The sequence below is a fragment of the Rhinatrema bivittatum genome, chromosome 1 (genome assembly GCF_901001135.1).
Source record: "Rhinatrema bivittatum chromosome 1, aRhiBiv1.1, whole genome shotgun sequence".
Classification (NCBI taxonomy): Eukaryota; Metazoa; Chordata; class Amphibia; order Gymnophiona; family Rhinatrematidae; genus Rhinatrema; species Rhinatrema bivittatum.
Genome location: NC_042615.1, coordinates 522,622,644 through 522,640,662, shown reverse-complemented (window position 1 = coordinate 522,640,662; position 18,019 = coordinate 522,622,644). Strand labels below are relative to the sequence as shown.

Below are 18,019 nucleotides of genomic sequence, written 5' to 3'. Positions count from 1 at the left end.
ACAGAATCTTTGTTAATATCATCTTTTGATTCAATTATCAGAGGCTTTGACTCCAACTCCAATTATATACTGGTATTACTCAATATCTGAGCCGTGTTTGATATGCTAAACCATGACATTTTACTTTCTACACTATCTCAGATTGGTATTACAGATCTTGCACTACAATGGTTCTCCTCCTTTTTAATCAACCGTAAACAAAGAATCACTGTCGGTCCCTATTATTCCGACTGGTACTCTACCAAGACAGGTGTACCACAAGGCTCCGCACTTTCAGCTCTTCTATTTAATCTTTACTTAGTACCTCTCTGCCGCCTGCTTGCTGGATTAGACCTCAACTTCAAAATTTATGCAGACGATATACAATTCATCGTACCTTTCACTGATTCCTGGTCAAAAACTTTCTCTTTGTTACATTTATATCTATCCACAATAAAAACTTGGCTTTCCCACAATAGACTCAAATTAAACACAAGTAAAACAGAATTAATCTACTTATCTACTGTACCCGATTCAGCTCACCGACCTCCACCAACTTTCACTTTTCAGAACCAACTCATCAATATAAAACCTCATGCAAAAAATCTAGGTGTAATGATAGATTCAAGACTGACAATGACCGATCATATATCCGATCTCGTAAAAAAATCTTTCTACAAAATATATATGATAAAGAAACTCAAACCACTCCTTCTTCCGAACGACTTTCGACTGATTACCCAGGCATTAATTTTATCTTCACTAGACTACTGTAACGCTCTCTATCTTGGTTTACCACAAGCAACTATACGACCTATACAATTGATACAAAATGCAGCCGCTCGCATGTTATACAATACACCCCGGACAGAACACATTACCCCTGTTTTACAACATCTGCACTGGTTACCAATTTCATATCGTATCACTTACAAAATTCTGTCTACCATACACAATCTACTCTACAATACAAATTCCATCTGGCTATGCTCATTACTACGAATTTACAGACCCTCTAGACAGCTCCGTTCTCTTGATAAATGCATTCTTGAAGTACCTACAGTAAAATCCGTAAGTTTAGCACTAACCCGTAAACGAGCATTCTCTGTTGCTGGTCCACTACTGTGGAACTCATTGCTTGAACATATCCGTCTGACAGTTAGCCGTACAGAATTTAAGAAATTGTTAAAAACCCATCTCTTCAGGGTGATATGATTCAGACTTTCAGATACATGAAAAACTTTAATGATCCAAAGACAACGACAAACCTTTTCAGACGGAAAAAAATCAGCAGAACCAGAGGTCACGAGCTGAGGCTCCGGGGAGGAAGACTAAGAACCAATGTCAGGAAGTATTTCTTCACGGAAAGGGTGGTGGATGCCTGGAATGCCCTTCCGGAGGAAGTGGTGAAGTCTAAAACTGTGAAAGACTTCAAAGGGGCGTGGGATAAACACTGTGGATCCATCAAGTCTAGTGGGCGTAAATATAGAGGAGGTGGTAAAACACTGCACAGAGCGGCAGTAGCCACAGAGGCATTCACGGAGCGGGATGCCAGTGGCCAGTAGTTGTTCCACCTTCAGGCAGCAAAATACTGCACGGAGCGGCAGTAGCCACAGAGGCATTCACGGAGCGGGATGCCAGTGGTTTGTGTTCCACCTTCACGGAGCGGAAGGTTGGAGGGCTGCCATCTCCAAAAAACCAAAAAACAAAAACAAAAACAAAAAAACAAACAAAACAGAGGTGGGTAAGAGTATGGGGCAGGGGTGTGGCCGTTTATTGCGGCAGTTGCTACCCCTGATTGAGCTGGATGTTCATTGGGATGCGGATACGGCACTGCTCTCTGCATTGGTGGAGGGGTGGAAGGGAATTGGGGCCGGAGGGTGCTGGAAGCCAATAGTGACGGGGGAGGGGGAGAAAAAAAGGGGGGGGGGGAGATTAAAAAAAAAAAAATGGATAAACTGCATAGCTTGCTGGGCAGACTGGATGGGCCGTTTGGTCTTCTTCTGCCGTCATTTCTATGTTTCTATGTTTCTATGTTTCTTCACTCATGCATACAATATATATTGAGTTTATTACATTACATGACCTTGGTAATTTATTTGATTATTTTATGAATTTTAATGTGTTTGTATATGATTTTATGATCTGTTTGTTATTGTGTAATATTGCTTGTGTCTGTACTAATATGTAAACCGCCTAGACGGATAGTCCCCTACCCATTGTGCGGTATATAAGAATCGTAAATAAAAATAAATAAATAAATTATGTGTTTTATGTTCCGATGTTATAAGGTCATTGAATTGCTGTTATTTGTGATTTGCATTTTCGATATCTATTGAAAGATTGTATACTAAGAATAAATCTTATCTTAACAGTCAAAGAATTCAAAGAGGCATGGGATAACACTATGGATCTCTAAAGGCTGGAGGACAGCAATGAAGAAAATGTGCGGCAGTTACTACCCTTAGCAGAAGGCTTGGAGATTACCAACCTTAACAAATAAGCCTTGATGCTTTTAAGGCAACTACAGCATTGTGCCCTGCTTCAACGGGGGGGGGAAGGGAATTGGATTCAAGTAACAACCAAGAGGGCCCCAACTTCTACAGTTAGGGGTAATGATACGCAGACATAAAGGAAAGAGCACAGGACCACTTCTAAAGCCCAGTCCATAGGCAGAGAACGTCATGCAGCACTGTCTGAATTTTCAAGAAAGGTCATCACCCAGTAAAAATGTTGCTAGCAGAATTTGTTATGGCTTGGGATAACTGCATGGAGTGCCAGTTACTGCCCTTCAGACTGTGGTTTCTATGCTACAGAAAGGAGTATGGAGGCTGAGTATGACAATAGGGGTGCAGGTTAAGGAAACATTTCCTTTTGCAAGAAGACCTGTGTGCTATAAATCTTCTGATCTCTAAGTAAACATCTGCTGAAAGTGCACAGGATGTATAGGGAGGCAAGAGGTCAATCTTTATGAAGCATAAGAATCTTCCAGAGCCCTGGGTCATCTTAGTGTCAGGGGGTGCTCCTTACCCTCTTGACAAACAAGGGGGGCATCCCCTTAGGGGCTTAATGATTATCTGAAGATAATAAAAGGCCCTGACTCTCCTGAGTCAGGTGCTGTTGCAGGTTTATATTGAAGAGAGTTGGTTGGAGCTGTGATCCTCTCCCAGGATTGCTAGAAGGGAGCAGCAAAGAGAGAGGCAAGGATTTTCCATTAAAATATCTAGATGACTAAGGAAGAAGGAGCACGGCAAGGATTTTCCACTAAAATCCCTAGAAGCCTGAGGAGGAGAAGTAAGGGTGCAATATTGCCCAGGACTTACAAGACTGAACCTGTATCTAGCCAGGACAGGAACTCTTCTGGACAAAGAAGCCAAACTGAGTCAGTGGGGACTGGTGCTGGGCTCGGAGAACTCTGAAGTTACCTCTGAAGGGTTTTTCCTTGAGCTGGAACAGGACATTCAAGTAAGTAAACCATCTATCTATAACAGAGGATGAAGGAAGAGAGGGGCTGAGGTTGCCACAAAGAATGCTGGGCTGCATAGAGAGGAATATCTAGTAAGAAAAGGGAAGTGATAATCCCCTTGTACAGGTCCTTGGTGAGGCCTCACCTGGAGTACTGGGTTCAGTTCTGGAGACCGTATCTCAAAGGAGACAGAGACAGGATGGAGGTGGTCTGGAGGAGGGCAACCAAAATGGTGGGTGGTCTCCATCGAATGACTTATGAGGAGAGGTTGAAGAACGTGAATATGTATACCCTGGAGGAGAGGAGGAGCAGGGATATGATATGATACCAACCTTCAGATTCTTGAATGGTTTTAATGATCCATGGTCGTCAAACCTTTTCCATTGGAAACAATTTAGTAGAACTAGGGGTCACGATTTGAAATTCCAGGGAGGAAGACTTAGAACCAATGTCAGGAAATATTTCTTCACTGAGAGGGTGGTGGATGCCTGGAATGCCCTTCCGGAGGAAGTGGTGAAGACTAAAACTGTGAAGGATTTCAAAGGGGCATGGGATAAACACTGTGGATCCCTAAAAGGCTTGAGGAAGGGAATAAATAAAAAAGCTTAACCGGCATGGAGCGGCAGTTACTACCATTAAGAGAAACATGGGGGTAACCTGCATGGAGCGGCAGTTACTCTCCTTAAGAGAAACATGGAGGGTAATGTGCATGGAGCGGCAGCTACTACCCTTAAGAGAAACATGGGGTAACCTGCACAGAGTGGCAGCTACTACCCTTAAGAGAAACATGGGGGTAACCTGCATGGAGCGGCAGTTACTACCTTGGGAAGCTTGTTGGGCAGACTAGATGGACCATTTTGGTCTTTTTCTACCATGATTACTATGTTAGCACCTCCTTTTTGACAGAAGCGGCGGCTGTCAGCGGGTTTGACAGCCGACGTTTAATTTTACCGGCATCAGTTGTCGAACCTGCTGACAGCCACGGGTTCGTAAAACGGACGCTGGCAAAATTGAGCGTCCGTCTTCCAACCCGTGGGCCGAGGGCAGATTTTTTTATCTTTATATTAAGTCAAAAATCGGACACAAAAAATTGAAAAACAAAAGCCAGAAATTAACAACGGAGCAAACGCAGTACAAAACCTGCTGCTTGCTTCGCTGCTAATCGCTGACTGAAACCAGCTCCCCGCGCCAAAACTCTTTGCAACCTGAGCAACCAATGAGGATGCAGCAATTCAAATTGTTGCCATCCTCATCGGTTGCTTGCCCCCGCCCCCCGCTACTCCCCCCCTTTTCCCACGTGACTCGCTCATGCCCCTAGCCCTGCATTACCTAGAGGAGACGCACACTATTGGCGGATAGATGAGATATGAATGTTTTTTATCCAGACCATCGCCTGAACACTGTTTTCTGATTATTCAGCCCCTGAGGCAGCCACTACATGTGGCGAAACTCGGCCAGAGTCAGGCAATTTCACTTGATTCTTTACGTCTCCTTGATTAAAATTTGAAAAAGACGCTCTTGTGGCATCCTCTCGTTTGTTGCTTACCTACGGTTTCACTGGATCGCCTACCCTGTTGTTTTTTGGCTACGGCAACCCGAGACAGGTTCGGCCTGCCTTCATTAATTCACTCACGAAAAAAAAAAATGGCGCCTATAGCTAAGAAACATACGCGCCTTGCCCTGGCGCTGCCTGTCATATATGGGCATCTCAGCCTAGCGTGCCCTCTAAATTGTGCCACCACTGTTTAGAGGCTCAGGGAGAATTACCTTCCTCTGATATTACTAAGCCAGGTTCTTCCCAGCCTGATGAGGTTAAGAGTAAAGATGTGTCAGGAGGAATGCCTGATACTGGAATTCCCTTGACTGGTTCCTCAGAAGGGGATGGCAGCTCAGTGGTCATCACACAAGTGCCTGCGAGCTTTGGATGGATCTTTCTACCTGTTGGGGATTAGAATTTTTTTCAGGGGTTACAATCCTTCGTTCAGGCGCAATCCTCATCCAATTTCAGCAGTGGAGGTCTCAACGAAGGAAGACCATTCTGATACATATCTTTTTATCATTTTAATATCTTGGTTGATAATACTGGGTATTGAAGCAACGATGTTCTCTACTTTTTCCTTAAAGAAGAACGCAAAATCATTGCAATTAGATTCGTTTAGAATGGTTGATTCATTGTTTGAAACTTTGTTAAACTAAAAAAAAATCATAAAATCACATGAATCTCTTTACAGAAGGTACCATGAAACACAATTTAAAAAGACTGGCGCGCGCCGTAAGGCGCGCGCCTTTCGGTCCCACTGGCGAAAGGATCCTGAGGTGGCCATCATTGAGTCGATGACAGAATATCCGTTTTGGAATTCAGAAGCATGTCTTAAACTATCCCTTTGCTTTGATGCTAGAAAGCTGTTCATTACAAGCTTAATGTATGTAAGTAAGAGGAAGCTACGTTTCTTCAGGATAATTACCTCCTACGTAGCTTGCGTGAGGGGATGGAGAAGGTTTGAAAGAGGAATGGATGTTGTTCTTAAATAGCGTTCTCTGCAAGAGAAAGGGGGGGAGGCAGGTGTAGAGAGAGAGATTGGAGCAGTGCGTTGCACGTGGACGGACTGGCCTCTCTCCCATGCCTTCCCCGAAGTGGCCGAGATAGCTCAGTTGGGAGAGCGTTAGACTGAAGATCTAAAGGTCCCTGGTTCAATCCCGGGTCTCGGCATCGCTTTTCATAGTTCACCTAGGGTGATGACGCCTTTGGTCTTCATCCTTAGTAAGAAAAGACTGAGAGATTAGTTAAGAAATCCTTTTTCAGGCTAGGGGTGTATTCAGCAAATGCTTTGGAGTAAGGCAGGCGTTCATTGGCCTGCTAGAAGTGTAAACAACCATAAGAGCAACTTCTTTGTAGCTAGCCCTTACATAACATGCACCACGGCACTATTTAAGGAACCAGACAAGAGAGTGGTTCCATGGTGTAACGGCTAGCACTCTGGACTCTGAATCCAGCGATCCGAGTTCAAATCTCGGTGGAACCTGTTGCTTTTTCTCTCCTCGATGCCCAGAAATCCTTCTGCTGACATTCCTTGTCCAGCATTCCATGCTGAAGAATAGCAGAAAGCTTAGGGAATAGTTGTAAAATGAGATTGCAGATGCGTGGAGAAGTCCAAAATTAGCCACTGCTTCTTGACGGCATTAGTAGCATGGGATCTATTTCATGTTTGGGTACTTGTGACTTGCATTGGCAATTATCGGAAACAGGATACTGGGCTTTGATGGACCCTTGGCCTGACCCAGTATGGCATATCTTATGTCCTTATGGTACCTACAAGACAAGAGAGCGCTAATCATTCTAAGAGGAGGTGCCCATGTCGTGGTTCCACGGTATAATGGCAATCCGAGTCAAATCTCACAGAAACCTGCTGCCTTTCCCCTCCTTCATGCCAACAAATCCTCTTGCTGGCTTTCCTTGTCCAGCCTTCCATACTGAAGAAGAGTAGGAAGCTTAGGGAATAGCTGCAAAATGAGATTGCAGTTGCCTGCTGCCTTTAAGAAAGGAGGGCTAATTGTTTTGAAAGGGCGGCAAGTGAGCAGCGGGGGGGGGGGGGCCAGGGCACACGTGCTGGTTCCATGGTGTAATGGTTAGCACTCTGGTCTTTGAATCCAGGAATCTGAGTTCAAATCTCAGTGGAGCCTGCTTTGGGAGAAGAGCTGAATTTTGAAAGGCCCAAATCTGGGCAATTAGGTATGCACCTGAGTAGAACAGCCTGACAGAAATCTGTCCCTCCACATTCCTCAGGATGTGTAGCTATGCTCATCTAGAATAGCAGCAGCAAAAAGGGTTGGGGAGAGCTCTGAAGAGGAAATACAGGAGGTGCTATTCAGCCACTCAGAGAAAAAGGAGGTTGTGGTAGTTTTCAAAGAGAAGATTACACGGGTAGTTTCCCCTTTGGAAAATTAGCTACAAGGTCTAAGGGCCACAAACTTAGCCAGGGGTCTTGCACCAGCTGGCGCGCGCCTTTCGGTCCCACTGGCGAAAGGATCCTGAGGTGGCCATCATTGAGTCGATGACAGAATATCCGTTTTGGAATTCAGAAGCATGTCTTAAACTATCCCTTTGCTTTGATGCTAGAAAGCTGTTCATTACAAGCTTAATGTATGTAAGTAAGAGGAAGCTACGTTTCTTCAGGATAATTACCTCCTACGTAGCTTGCGTGAGGGGATGGAGAAGGTTTGAAAGAGGAATGGATGTTGTTCTTAAATAGCGTTCTCTGCAAGAGAAAGGGGGGGAGGCAGGTGTAGAGAGAGAGATTGGAGCAGTGCGTTGCACGTGGACGGACTGGCCTCTCTCCCATGCCTTCCCCGAAGTGGCCGAGATAGCTCAGTTGGGAGAGCGTTAGACTGAAGATCTAAAGGTCCCTGGTTCAATCCCGGGTCTCGGCATCGCTTTTCATAGTTCACCTAGGGTGATGACGCCTTTGGTCTTCATCCTTAGTAAGAAAAGACTGAGAGATTAGTTAAGAAATCCTTTTTCAGGCTAGGGGTGTATTCAGCAAATGCATTGGAGTAAGGCAGGCGTTCATTGGCCTGCTAGAAGTGTAAACAACCATAAGAGCAACTTCTTTGTAGCTAGCCCTTACATAACATGCACCACGGCACTATTTAAGGAACCAGACAAGAGAGTGGTTCCATGGTGTAACGGCTAGCACTCTGGACTCTGAATCCAGCGATCCGAGTTCAAATCTCGGTGGAACCTGTTGCTTTTTCTCTCCTCGATGCCCAGAAATCCTTCTGCTGACATTCCTTGTCCAGCATTCCATGCTGAAGAATAGCAGAAAGCTTAGGGAATAGTTGTAAAATGAGATTGCAGATGCGTGGAGAAGTCCAAAATTAGCCACTGCTTCTTGACGGCATTAGTAGCATGGGATCTATTTCATGTTTGGGTACTTGTGACTTGCATTGGCAATTATCGGAAACAGGATACTGGGCTTTGATGGACCCTTGGCCTGACCCAGTATGGCATATCTTATGTCCTTATGGTACCTACAAGACAAGAGAGCGCTAATCATTCTAAGAGGAGGTGCCCATGTCGTGGTTCCACGGTATAATGGCAATCCGAGTCAAATCTCACAGAAACCTGCTGCCTTTCCCCTCCTTCATGCCAACAAATCCTCTTGCTGGCTTTCCTTGTCCAGCCTTCCATACTGAAGAAGAGTAGGAAGCTTAGGGAATAGCTGCAAAATGAGATTGCAGTTGCCTGCTGCCTTTAAGAAAGGAGGGCTAATTGTTTTGAAAGGGCGGCAAGTGAGCAGCGGGGGGGGGGGGGGGGCCCAGGGCACACGTGCTGGTTCCATGGTGTAATGGTTAGCACTCTGGTCTTTGAATCCAGGAATCTGAGTTCAAATCTCAGTGGAGCCTGCTTTGGGAGAAGAGCTGAATTTTGAAAGGCCCAAATCTGGGCAATTAGGTATGCACCTGAGTAGAACAGCCTGACAGAAATCTGTCCCTCCACATTCCTCAGGATGTGTAGCTATGCTCATCTAGAATAGCAGCAGCAAAAAGGGTTGGGGAGAGCTCTGAAGAGGAAATACAGGAGGTGCTATTCAGCCACTCAGAGAAAAAGGAGGTTGTGGTAGTTTTCAAAGAGAAGATTACACGGGTAGTTTCCCCTTTGGAAAATTAGCTACAAGGTCTAAGGGCCACAAACTTAGCCAGGGGTCTTGCACCAGCTGGCGCGCGCCTTTCGGTCCCACTGGCGAAAGGATCCTGAGGTGGCCATCATTGAGTCGATGACAGAATATCCGTTTTGGAATTCAGAAGCATGTCTTAAACTATCCCTTTGCTTTGATGCTAGAAAGCTGTTCATTACAAGCTTAATGTATGTAAGTAAGAGGAAGCTACGTTTCTTCAGGATAATTACCTCCTACGTAGCTTGCGTGAGGGGATGGAGAAGGTTTGAAAGAGGAATGGATGTTGTTCTTAAATAGCGTTCTCTGCAAGAGAAAGGGGGGGAGGCAGGTGTAGAGAGAGAGATTGGAGCAGTGCGTTGCACGTGGACGGACTGGCCTCTCTCCCATGCCTTCCCCGAAGTGGCCGAGATAGCTCAGTTGGGAGAGCGTTAGACTGAAGATCTAAAGGTCCCTGGTTCAATCCCGGGTCTCGGCATCGCTTTTCATAGTTCACCTAGGGTGATGACGCCTTTGGTCTTCATCCTTAGTAAGAAAAGACTGAGAGATTAGTTAAGAAATCCTTTTTCAGGCTAGGGGTGTATTCAGCAAATGCATTGGAGTAAGGCAGGCGTTCATTGGCCTGCTAGAAGTGTAAACAACCATAAGAGCAACTTCTTTGTAGCTAGCCCTTACATAACATGCACCACGGCACTATTTAAGGAACCAGACAAGAGAGTGGTTCCATGGTGTAACGGCTAGCACTCTGGACTCTGAATCCAGCGATCCGAGTTCAAATCTCGGTGGAACCTGTTGCTTTTTCTCTCCTCGATGCCCAGAAATCCTTCTGCTGACATTCCTTGTCCAGCATTCCATGCTGAAGAATAGCAGAAAGCTTAGGGAATAGTTGTAAAATGAGATTGCAGATGCGTGGAGAAGTCCAAAATTAGCCACTGCTTCTTGACGGCATTAGTAGCATGGGATCTATTTCATGTTTGGGTACTTGTGACTTGCATTGGCAATTATCGGAAACAGGATACTGGGCTTTGATGGACCCTTGGCCTGACCCAGTATGGCATATCTTATGTCCTTATGGTACCTACAAGACAAGAGAGCGCTAATCATTCTAAGAGGAGGTGCCCATGTCGTGGTTCCACGGTATAATGGCAATCCGAGTCAAATCTCACAGAAACCTGCTGCCTTTCCCCTCCTTCATGCCAACAAATCCTCTTGCTGGCTTTCCTTGTCCAGCCTTCCATACTGAAGAAGAGTAGGAAGCTTAGGGAATAGCTGCAAAATGAGATTGCAGTTGCCTGCTGCCTTTAAGAAAGGAGGGCTAATTGTTTTGAAAGGGCGGCAAGTGAGCAGCGGGGGGGGGGGGGGGGGCCCAGGGCACACGTGCTGGTTCCATGGTGTAATGGTTAGCACTCTGGTCTTTGAATCCAGGAATCTGAGTTCAAATCTCAGTGGAGCCTGCTTTGGGAGAAGAGCTGAATTTTGAAAGGCCCAAATCTGGGCAATTAGGTATGCACCTGAGTAGAACAGCCTGACAGAAATCTGTCCCTCCACATTCCTCAGGATGTGTAGCTATGCTCATCTAGAATAGCAGCAGCAAAAAGGGTTGGGGAGAGCTCTGAAGAGGAAATACAGGAGGTGCTATTCAGCCACTCAGAGAAAAAGGAGGTTGTGGTAGTTTTCAAAGAGAAGATTACACGGGTAGTTTCCCCTTTGGAAAATTAGCTACAAGGTCTAAGGGCCACAAACTTAGCCAGGGGTCTTGCACCAGCTGGCGCGCGCCTTTCGGTCCCACTGGCGAAAGGATCCTGAGGTGGCCATCATTGAGTCGATGACAGAATATCCGTTTTGGAATTCAGAAGCATGTCTTAAACTATCCCTTTGCTTTGATGCTAGAAAGCTGTTCATTACAAGCTTAATGTATGTAAGTAAGAGGAAGCTACGTTTCTTCAGGATAATTACCTCCTACGTAGCTTGCGTGAGGGGATGGAGAAGGTTTGAAAGAGGAATGGATGTTGTTCTTAAATAGCGTTCTCTGCAAGAGAAAGGGGGGGAGGCAGGTGTAGAGAGAGAGATTGGAGCAGTGCGTTGCACGTGGACGGACTGGCCTCTCTCCCATGCCTTCCCCGAAGTGGCCGAGATAGCTCAGTTGGGAGAGCGTTAGACTGAAGATCTAAAGGTCCCTGGTTCAATCCCGGGTCTCGGCATCGCTTTTCATAGTTCACCTAGGGTGATGACGCCTTTGGTCTTCATCCTTAGTAAGAAAAGACTGAGAGATTAGTTAAGAAATCCTTTTTCAGGCTAGGGGTGTATTCAGCAAATGCTTTGGAGTAAGGCAGGCGTTCATTGGCCTGCTAGAAGTGTAAACAACCATAAGAGCAACTTGTTTGTAGCTAGCCCTTACATAACATGCACCACGGCACTATTTAAGGAACCAGACAAGAGAGTGGTTCCATGGTGTAACGGCTAGCACTCTGGACTCTGAATCCAGCGATCCGAGTTCAAATCTCGGTGGAACCTGTTGCTTTTTCTCTCCTCGATGCCCAGAAATCCTTCTGCTGACATTCCTTGTCCAGCATTCCATGCTGAAGAATAGCAGAAAGCTTAGGGAATAGTTGTAAAATGAGATTGCAGATGCGTGGAGAAGTCCAAAATTAGCCACTGCTTCTTGACGGCATTAGTAGCATGGGATCTATTTCATGTTTGGGTACTTGTGACTTGCATTGGCAATTATCGGAAACAGGATACTGGGCTTTGATGGACCCTTGGCCTGACCCAGTATGGCATATCTTATGTCCTTATGGTACCTACAAGACAAGAGAGCGCTAATCATTCTAAGAGGAGGTGCCCATGTCGTGGTTCCACGGTATAATGGCAATCCGAGTCAAATCTCACAGAAACCTGCTGCCTTTCCCCTCCTTCATGCCAACAAATCCTCTTGCTGGCTTTCCTTGTCCAGCCTTCCATACTGAAGAAGAGTAGGAAGCTTAGGGAATAGCTGCAAAATGAGATTGCAGTTGCCTGCTGCCTTTAAGAAAGGAGGGCTAATTGTTTTGAAAGGGCGGCAAGTGAGCAGCGGGGGGGGGGGGGCCAGGGCACACGTGCTGGTTCCATGGTGTAATGGTTAGCACTCTGGTCTTTGAATCCAGGAATCTGAGTTCAAATCTCAGTGGAGCCTGCTTTGGGAGAAGAGCTGAATTTTGAAAGGCCCAAATCTGGGCAATTAGGTATGCACCTGAGTAGAACAGCCTGACAGAAATCTGTCCCTCCACATTCCTCAGGATGTGTAGCTATGCTCATCTAGAATAGCAGCAGCAAAAAGGGTTGGGGAGAGCTCTGAAGAGGAAATACAGGAGGTGCTATTCAGCCACTCAGAGAAAAAGGAGGTTGTGGTAGTTTTCAAAGAGAAGATTACACGGGTAGTTTCCCCTTTGGAAAATTAGCTACAAGGTCTAAGGGCCACAAACTTAGCCAGGGGTCTTGCACCAGCTGGCGCGCGCCTTTCGGTCCCACTGGCGAAAGGATCCTGAGGTGGCCATCATTGAGTCGATGACAGAATATCCGTTTTGGAATTCAGAAGCATGTCTTAAACTATCCCTTTGCTTTGATGCTAGAAAGCTGTTCATTACAAGCTTAATGTATGTAAGTAAGAGGAAGCTACGTTTCTTCAGGATAATTACCTCCTACGTAGCTTGCGTGAGGGGATGGAGAAGGTTTGAAAGAGGAATGGATGTTGTTCTTAAATAGCGTTCTCTGCAAGAGAAAGGGGGGGAGGCAGGTGTAGAGAGAGAGATTGGAGCAGTGCGTTGCACGTGGACGGACTGGCCTCTCTCCCATGCCTTCCCCGAAGTGGCCGAGATAGCTCAGTTGGGAGAGCGTTAGACTGAAGATCTAAAGGTCCCTGGTTCAATCCCGGGTCTCGGCATCGCTTTTCATAGTTCACCTAGGGTGATGACGCCTTTGGTCTTCATCCTTAGTAAGAAAAGACTGAGAGATTAGTTAAGAAATCCTTTTTCAGGCTAGGGGTGTATTCAGCAAATGCATTGGAGTAAGGCAGGCGTTCATTGGCCTGCTAGAAGTGTAAACAACCATAAGAGCAACTTCTTTGTAGCTAGCCCTTACATAACATGCACCACGGCACTATTTAAGGAACCAGACAAGAGAGTGGTTCCATGGTGTAACGGCTAGCACTCTGGACTCTGAATCCAGCGATCCGAGTTCAAATCTCGGTGGAACCTGTTGCTTTTTCTCTCCTCGATGCCCAGAAATCCTTCTGCTGACATTCCTTGTCCAGCATTCCATGCTGAAGAATAGCAGAAAGCTTAGGGAATAGTTGTAAAATGAGATTGCAGATGCGTGGAGAAGTCCAAAATTAGCCACTGCTTCTTGACGGCATTAGTAGCATGGGATCTATTTCATGTTTGGGTACTTGTGACTTGCATTGGCAATTATCGGAAACAGGATACTGGGCTTTGATGGACCCTTGGCCTGACCCAGTATGGCATATCTTATGTCCTTATGGTACCTACAAGACAAGAGAGCGCTAATCATTCTAAGAGGAGGTGCCCATGTCGTGGTTCCACGGTATAATGGCAATCCGAGTCAAATCTCACAGAAACCTGCTGCCTTTCCCCTCCTTCATGCCAACAAATCCTCTTGCTGGCTTTCCTTGTCCAGCCTTCCATACTGAAGAAGAGTAGGAAGCTTAGGGAATAGCTGCAAAATGAGATTGCAGTTGCCTGCTGCCTTTAAGAAAGGAGGGCTAATTGTTTTGAAAGGGCGGCAAGTGAGCAGCGGGGGGGGGGGGGGCCAGGGCACACGTGCTGGTTCCATGGTGTAATGGTTAGCACTCTGGTCTTTGAATCCAGGAATCTGAGTTCAAATCTCAGTGGAGCCTGCTTTGGGAGAAGAGCTGAATTTTGAAAGGCCCAAATCTGGGCAATTAGGTATGCACCTGAGTAGAACAGCCTGACAGAAATCTGTCCCTCCACATTCCTCAGGATGTGTAGCTATGCTCATCTAGAATAGCAGCAGCAAAAAGGGTTGGGGAGAGCTCTGAAGAGGAAATACAGGAGGTGCTATTCAGCCACTCAGAGAAAAAGGAGGTTGTGGTAGTTTTCAAAGAGAAGATTACACGGGTAGTTTCCCCTTTGGAAAATTAGCTACAAGGTCTAAGGGCCACAAACTTAGCCAGGGGTCTTGCACCAGCTGGCGCGCGCCTTTCGGTCCCACTGGCGAAAGGATCCTGAGGTGGCCATCATTGAGTCGATGACAGAATATCCGTTTTGGAATTCAGAAGCATGTCTTAAACTATCCCTTTGCTTTGATGCTAGAAAGCTGTTCATTACAAGCTTAATGTATGTAAGTAAGAGGAAGCTACGTTTCTTCAGGATAATTACCTCCTACGTAGCTTGCGTGAGGGGATGGAGAAGGTTTGAAAGAGGAATGGATGTTGTTCTTAAATAGCGTTCTCTGCAAGAGAAAGGGGGGGAGGCAGGTGTAGAGAGAGAGATTGGAGCAGTGCGTTGCACGTGGACGGACTGGCCTCTCTCCCATGCCTTCCCCGAAGTGGCCGAGATAGCTCAGTTGGGAGAGCGTTAGACTGAAGATCTAAAGGTCCCTGGTTCAATCCCGGGTCTCGGCATCGCTTTTCATAGTTCACCTAGGGTGATGACGCCTTTGGTCTTCATCCTTAGTAAGAAAAGACTGAGAGATTAGTTAAGAAATCCTTTTTCAGGCTAGGGGTGTATTCAGCAAATGCATTGGAGTAAGGCAGGCGTTCATTGGCCTGCTAGAAGTGTAAACAACCATAAGAGCAACTTGTTTGTAGCTAGCCCTTACATAACATGCACCACGGCACTATTTAAGGAACCAGACAAGAGAGTGGTTCCATGGTGTAACGGCTAGCACTCTGGACTCTGAATCCAGCGATCCGAGTTCAAATCTCGGTGGAACCTGTTGCTTTTTCTCTCCTCGATGCCCAGAAATCCTTCTGCTGACATTCCTTGTCCAGCATTCCATGCTGAAGAATAGCAGAAAGCTTAGGGAATAGTTGTAAAATGAGATTGCAGATGCGTGGAGAAGTCCAAAATTAGCCACTGCTTCTTGACGGCATTAGTAGCATGGGATCTATTTCATGTTTGGGTACTTGTGACTTGCATTGGCAATTATCGGAAACAGGATACTGGGCTTTGATGGACCCTTGGCCTGACCCAGTATGGCATATCTTATGTCCTTATGGTACCTACAAGACAAGAGAGCGCTAATCATTCTAAGAGGAGGTGCCCATGTCGTGGTTCCACGGTATAATGGCAATCCGAGTCAAATCTCACAGAAACCTGCTGCCTTTCCCCTCCTTCATGCCAACAAATCCTCTTGCTGGCTTTCCTTGTCCAGCCTTCCATACTGAAGAAGAGTAGGAAGCTTAGGGAATAGCTGCAAAATGAGATTGCAGTTGCCTGCTGCCTTTAAGAAAGGAGGGCTAATTGTTTTGAAAGGGCGGCAAGTGAGCAGCGGGGGGGGGGGGGCCAGGGCACACGTGCTGGTTCCATGGTGTAATGGTTAGCACTCTGGTCTTTGAATCCAGGAATCTGAGTTCAAATCTCAGTGGAGCCTGCTTTGGGAGAAGAGCTGAATTTTGAAAGGCCCAAATCTGGGCAATTAGGTATGCACCTGAGTAGAACAGCCTGACAGAAATCTGTCCCTCCACATTCCTCAGGATGTGTAGCTATGCTCATCTAGAATAGCAGCAGCAAAAAGGGTTGGGGAGAGCTCTGAAGAGGAAATACAGGAGGTGCTATTCAGCCACTCAGAGAAAAAGGAGGTTGTGGTAGTTTTCAAAGAGAAGATTACACGGGTAGTTTCCCCTTTGGAAAATTAGCTACAAGGTCTAAGGGCCACAAACTTAGCCAGGGGTCTTGCACCAGCTGGCGCGCGCCTTTCGGTCCCACTGGCGAAAGGATCCTGAGGTGGCCATCATTGAGTCGATGACAGAATATCCGTTTTGGAATTCAGAAGCATGTCTTAAACTATCCCTTTGCTTTGATGCTAGAAAGCTGTTCATTACAAGCTTAATGTATGTAAGTAAGAGGAAGCTACGTTTCTTCAGGATAATTACCTCCTACGTAGCTTGCGTGAGGGGATGGAGAAGGTTTGAAAGAGGAATGGATGTTGTTCTTAAATAGCGTTCTCTGCAAGAGAAAGGGGGGGAGGCAGGTGTAGAGAGAGAGATTGGAGCAGTGCGTTGCACGTGGACGGACTGGCCTCTCTCCCATGCCTTCCCCGAAGTGGCCGAGATAGCTCAGTTGGGAGAGCGTTAGACTGAAGATCTAAAGGTCCCTGGTTCAATCCCGGGTCTCGGCATCGCTTTTCATAGTTCACCTAGGGTGATGACGCCTTTGGTCTTCATCCTTAGTAAGAAAAGACTGAGAGATTAGTTAAGAAATCCTTTTTCAGGCTAGGGGTGTATTCAGCAAATGCATTGGAGTAAGGCAGGCGTTCATTGGCCTGCTAGAAGTGTAAACAACCATAAGAGCAACTTGTTTGTAGCTAGCCCTTACATAACATGCACCACGGCACTATTTAAGGAACCAGACAAGAGAGTGGTTCCATGGTGTAACGGCTAGCACTCTGGACTCTGAATCCAGCGATCCGAGTTCAAATCTCGGTGGAACCTGTTGCTTTTTCTCTCCTCGATGCCCAGAAATCCTTCTGCTGACATTCCTTGTCCAGCATTCCATGCTGAAGAATAGCAGAAAGCTTAGGGAATAGTTGTAAAATGAGATTGCAGATGCGTGGAGAAGTCCAAAATTAGCCACTGCTTCTTGACGGCATTAGTAGCATGGGATCTATTTCATGTTTGGGTACTTGTGACTTGCATTGGCAATTATCGGAAACAGGATACTGGGCTTTGATGGACCCTTGGCCTGACCCAGTATGGCATATCTTATGTCCTTATGGTACCTACAAGACAAGAGAGCGCTAATCATTCTAAGAGGAGGTGCCCATGTCGTGGTTCCACGGTATAATGGCAATCCGAGTCAAATCTCACAGAAACCTGCTGCCTTTCCCCTCCTTCATGCCAACAAATCCTCTTGCTGGCTTTCCTTGTCCAGCCTTCCATACTGAAGAAGAGTAGGAAGCTTAGGGAATAGCTGCAAAATGAGATTGCAGTTGCCTGCTGCCTTTAAGAAAGGAGGGCTAATTGTTTTGAAAGGGCGGCAAGTGAGCAGCGGGGGGGGGGGGGGGGGCCAGGGCACACGTGCTGGTTCCATGGTGTAATGGTTAGCACTCTGGTCTTTGAATCCAGGAATCTGAGTTCAAATCTCAGTGGAGCCTGCTTTGGGAGAAGAGCTGAATTTTGAAAGGCCCAAATCTGGGCAATTAGGTATGCACCTGAGTAGAACAGCCTGACAGAAATCTGTCCCTCCACATTCCTCAGGATGTGTAGCTATGCTCATCTAGAATAGCAGCAGCAAAAAGGGTTGGGGAGAGCTCTGAAGAGGAAATACAGGAGGTGCTATTCAGCCACTCAGAGAAAAAGGAGGTTGTGGTAGTTTTCAAAGAGAAGATTACACGGGTAGTTTCCCCTTTGGAAAATTAGCTACAAGGTCTAAGGGCCACAAACTTAGCCAGGGGTCTTGCACCAGCTGGCGCGCGCCTTTCGGTCCCACTGGCGAAAGGATCCTGAGGTGGCCATCATTGAGTCGATGACAGAATATCCGTTTTGGAATTCAGAAGCATGTCTTAAACTATCCCTTTGCTTTGATGCTAGAAAGCTGTTCATTACAAGCTTAATGTATGTAAGTAAGAGGAAGCTACGTTTCTTCAGGATAATTACCTCCTACGTAGCTTGCGTGAGGGGATGGAGAAGGTTTGAAAGAGGAATGGATGTTGTTCTTAAATAGCG

General features: G+C 46.3%; 21 non-coding genes across 21 annotated transcripts; all 21 read left to right on the top strand.

Annotated features, from left to right (window-relative positions):
- The first annotated feature begins 6,082 nt into the window (after positions 1 to 6,082).
- Positions 6,083 to 6,155, top strand: TRNAF-GAA. Its single transcript has one exon. It is a non-coding gene; the product is annotated as a tRNA-Phe (tRNA).
- A 241-nt stretch (positions 6,156 to 6,396) lies between these two features.
- On the top strand, positions 6,397 to 6,468 carry TRNAQ-CUG. Its single transcript has one exon. It is a non-coding gene; the product is annotated as a tRNA-Gln (tRNA).
- Positions 6,469 to 7,054: 586 nt separating this feature from the next.
- Positions 7,055 to 7,126, top strand: TRNAQ-UUG. Its single transcript has one exon. It is a non-coding gene; the product is annotated as a tRNA-Gln (tRNA).
- A 674-nt stretch (positions 7,127 to 7,800) lies between these two features.
- TRNAF-GAA lies at positions 7,801 to 7,873 on the top strand. Its single transcript has one exon. It is a non-coding gene; the product is annotated as a tRNA-Phe (tRNA).
- A 241-nt stretch (positions 7,874 to 8,114) lies between these two features.
- On the top strand, positions 8,115 to 8,186 carry TRNAQ-CUG. The gene has a single exon. It is a non-coding gene; the product is annotated as a tRNA-Gln (tRNA).
- Positions 8,187 to 8,776: 590 nt separating this feature from the next.
- Positions 8,777 to 8,848, top strand: TRNAQ-UUG. Its single transcript has one exon. It is a non-coding gene; the product is annotated as a tRNA-Gln (tRNA).
- Positions 8,849 to 9,522: 674 nt separating this feature from the next.
- TRNAF-GAA lies at positions 9,523 to 9,595 on the top strand. Its single transcript has one exon. It is a non-coding gene; the product is annotated as a tRNA-Phe (tRNA).
- Positions 9,596 to 9,836: 241 nt separating this feature from the next.
- Positions 9,837 to 9,908, top strand: TRNAQ-CUG. The gene has a single exon. It is a non-coding gene; the product is annotated as a tRNA-Gln (tRNA).
- A 591-nt stretch (positions 9,909 to 10,499) lies between these two features.
- On the top strand, positions 10,500 to 10,571 carry TRNAQ-UUG. Its single transcript has one exon. It is a non-coding gene; the product is annotated as a tRNA-Gln (tRNA).
- Positions 10,572 to 11,245: 674 nt separating this feature from the next.
- On the top strand, positions 11,246 to 11,318 carry TRNAF-GAA. Its single transcript has one exon. It is a non-coding gene; the product is annotated as a tRNA-Phe (tRNA).
- Positions 11,319 to 11,559: 241 nt separating this feature from the next.
- TRNAQ-CUG lies at positions 11,560 to 11,631 on the top strand. Its single transcript has one exon. It is a non-coding gene; the product is annotated as a tRNA-Gln (tRNA).
- Positions 11,632 to 12,217: 586 nt separating this feature from the next.
- Positions 12,218 to 12,289, top strand: TRNAQ-UUG. Its single transcript has one exon. It is a non-coding gene; the product is annotated as a tRNA-Gln (tRNA).
- A 674-nt stretch (positions 12,290 to 12,963) lies between these two features.
- TRNAF-GAA lies at positions 12,964 to 13,036 on the top strand. Its single transcript has one exon. It is a non-coding gene; the product is annotated as a tRNA-Phe (tRNA).
- Positions 13,037 to 13,277: 241 nt separating this feature from the next.
- TRNAQ-CUG lies at positions 13,278 to 13,349 on the top strand. The gene has a single exon. It is a non-coding gene; the product is annotated as a tRNA-Gln (tRNA).
- Positions 13,350 to 13,936: 587 nt separating this feature from the next.
- Positions 13,937 to 14,008, top strand: TRNAQ-UUG. The gene has a single exon. It is a non-coding gene; the product is annotated as a tRNA-Gln (tRNA).
- Positions 14,009 to 14,682: 674 nt separating this feature from the next.
- On the top strand, positions 14,683 to 14,755 carry TRNAF-GAA. The gene has a single exon. It is a non-coding gene; the product is annotated as a tRNA-Phe (tRNA).
- A 241-nt stretch (positions 14,756 to 14,996) lies between these two features.
- TRNAQ-CUG lies at positions 14,997 to 15,068 on the top strand. The gene has a single exon. It is a non-coding gene; the product is annotated as a tRNA-Gln (tRNA).
- Positions 15,069 to 15,654: 586 nt separating this feature from the next.
- TRNAQ-UUG lies at positions 15,655 to 15,726 on the top strand. Its single transcript has one exon. It is a non-coding gene; the product is annotated as a tRNA-Gln (tRNA).
- A 674-nt stretch (positions 15,727 to 16,400) lies between these two features.
- TRNAF-GAA lies at positions 16,401 to 16,473 on the top strand. Its single transcript has one exon. It is a non-coding gene; the product is annotated as a tRNA-Phe (tRNA).
- A 241-nt stretch (positions 16,474 to 16,714) lies between these two features.
- Positions 16,715 to 16,786, top strand: TRNAQ-CUG. The gene has a single exon. It is a non-coding gene; the product is annotated as a tRNA-Gln (tRNA).
- Positions 16,787 to 17,376: 590 nt separating this feature from the next.
- TRNAQ-UUG lies at positions 17,377 to 17,448 on the top strand. The gene has a single exon. It is a non-coding gene; the product is annotated as a tRNA-Gln (tRNA).
- Positions 17,449 to 18,019: the final 571 nt, after the last annotated feature.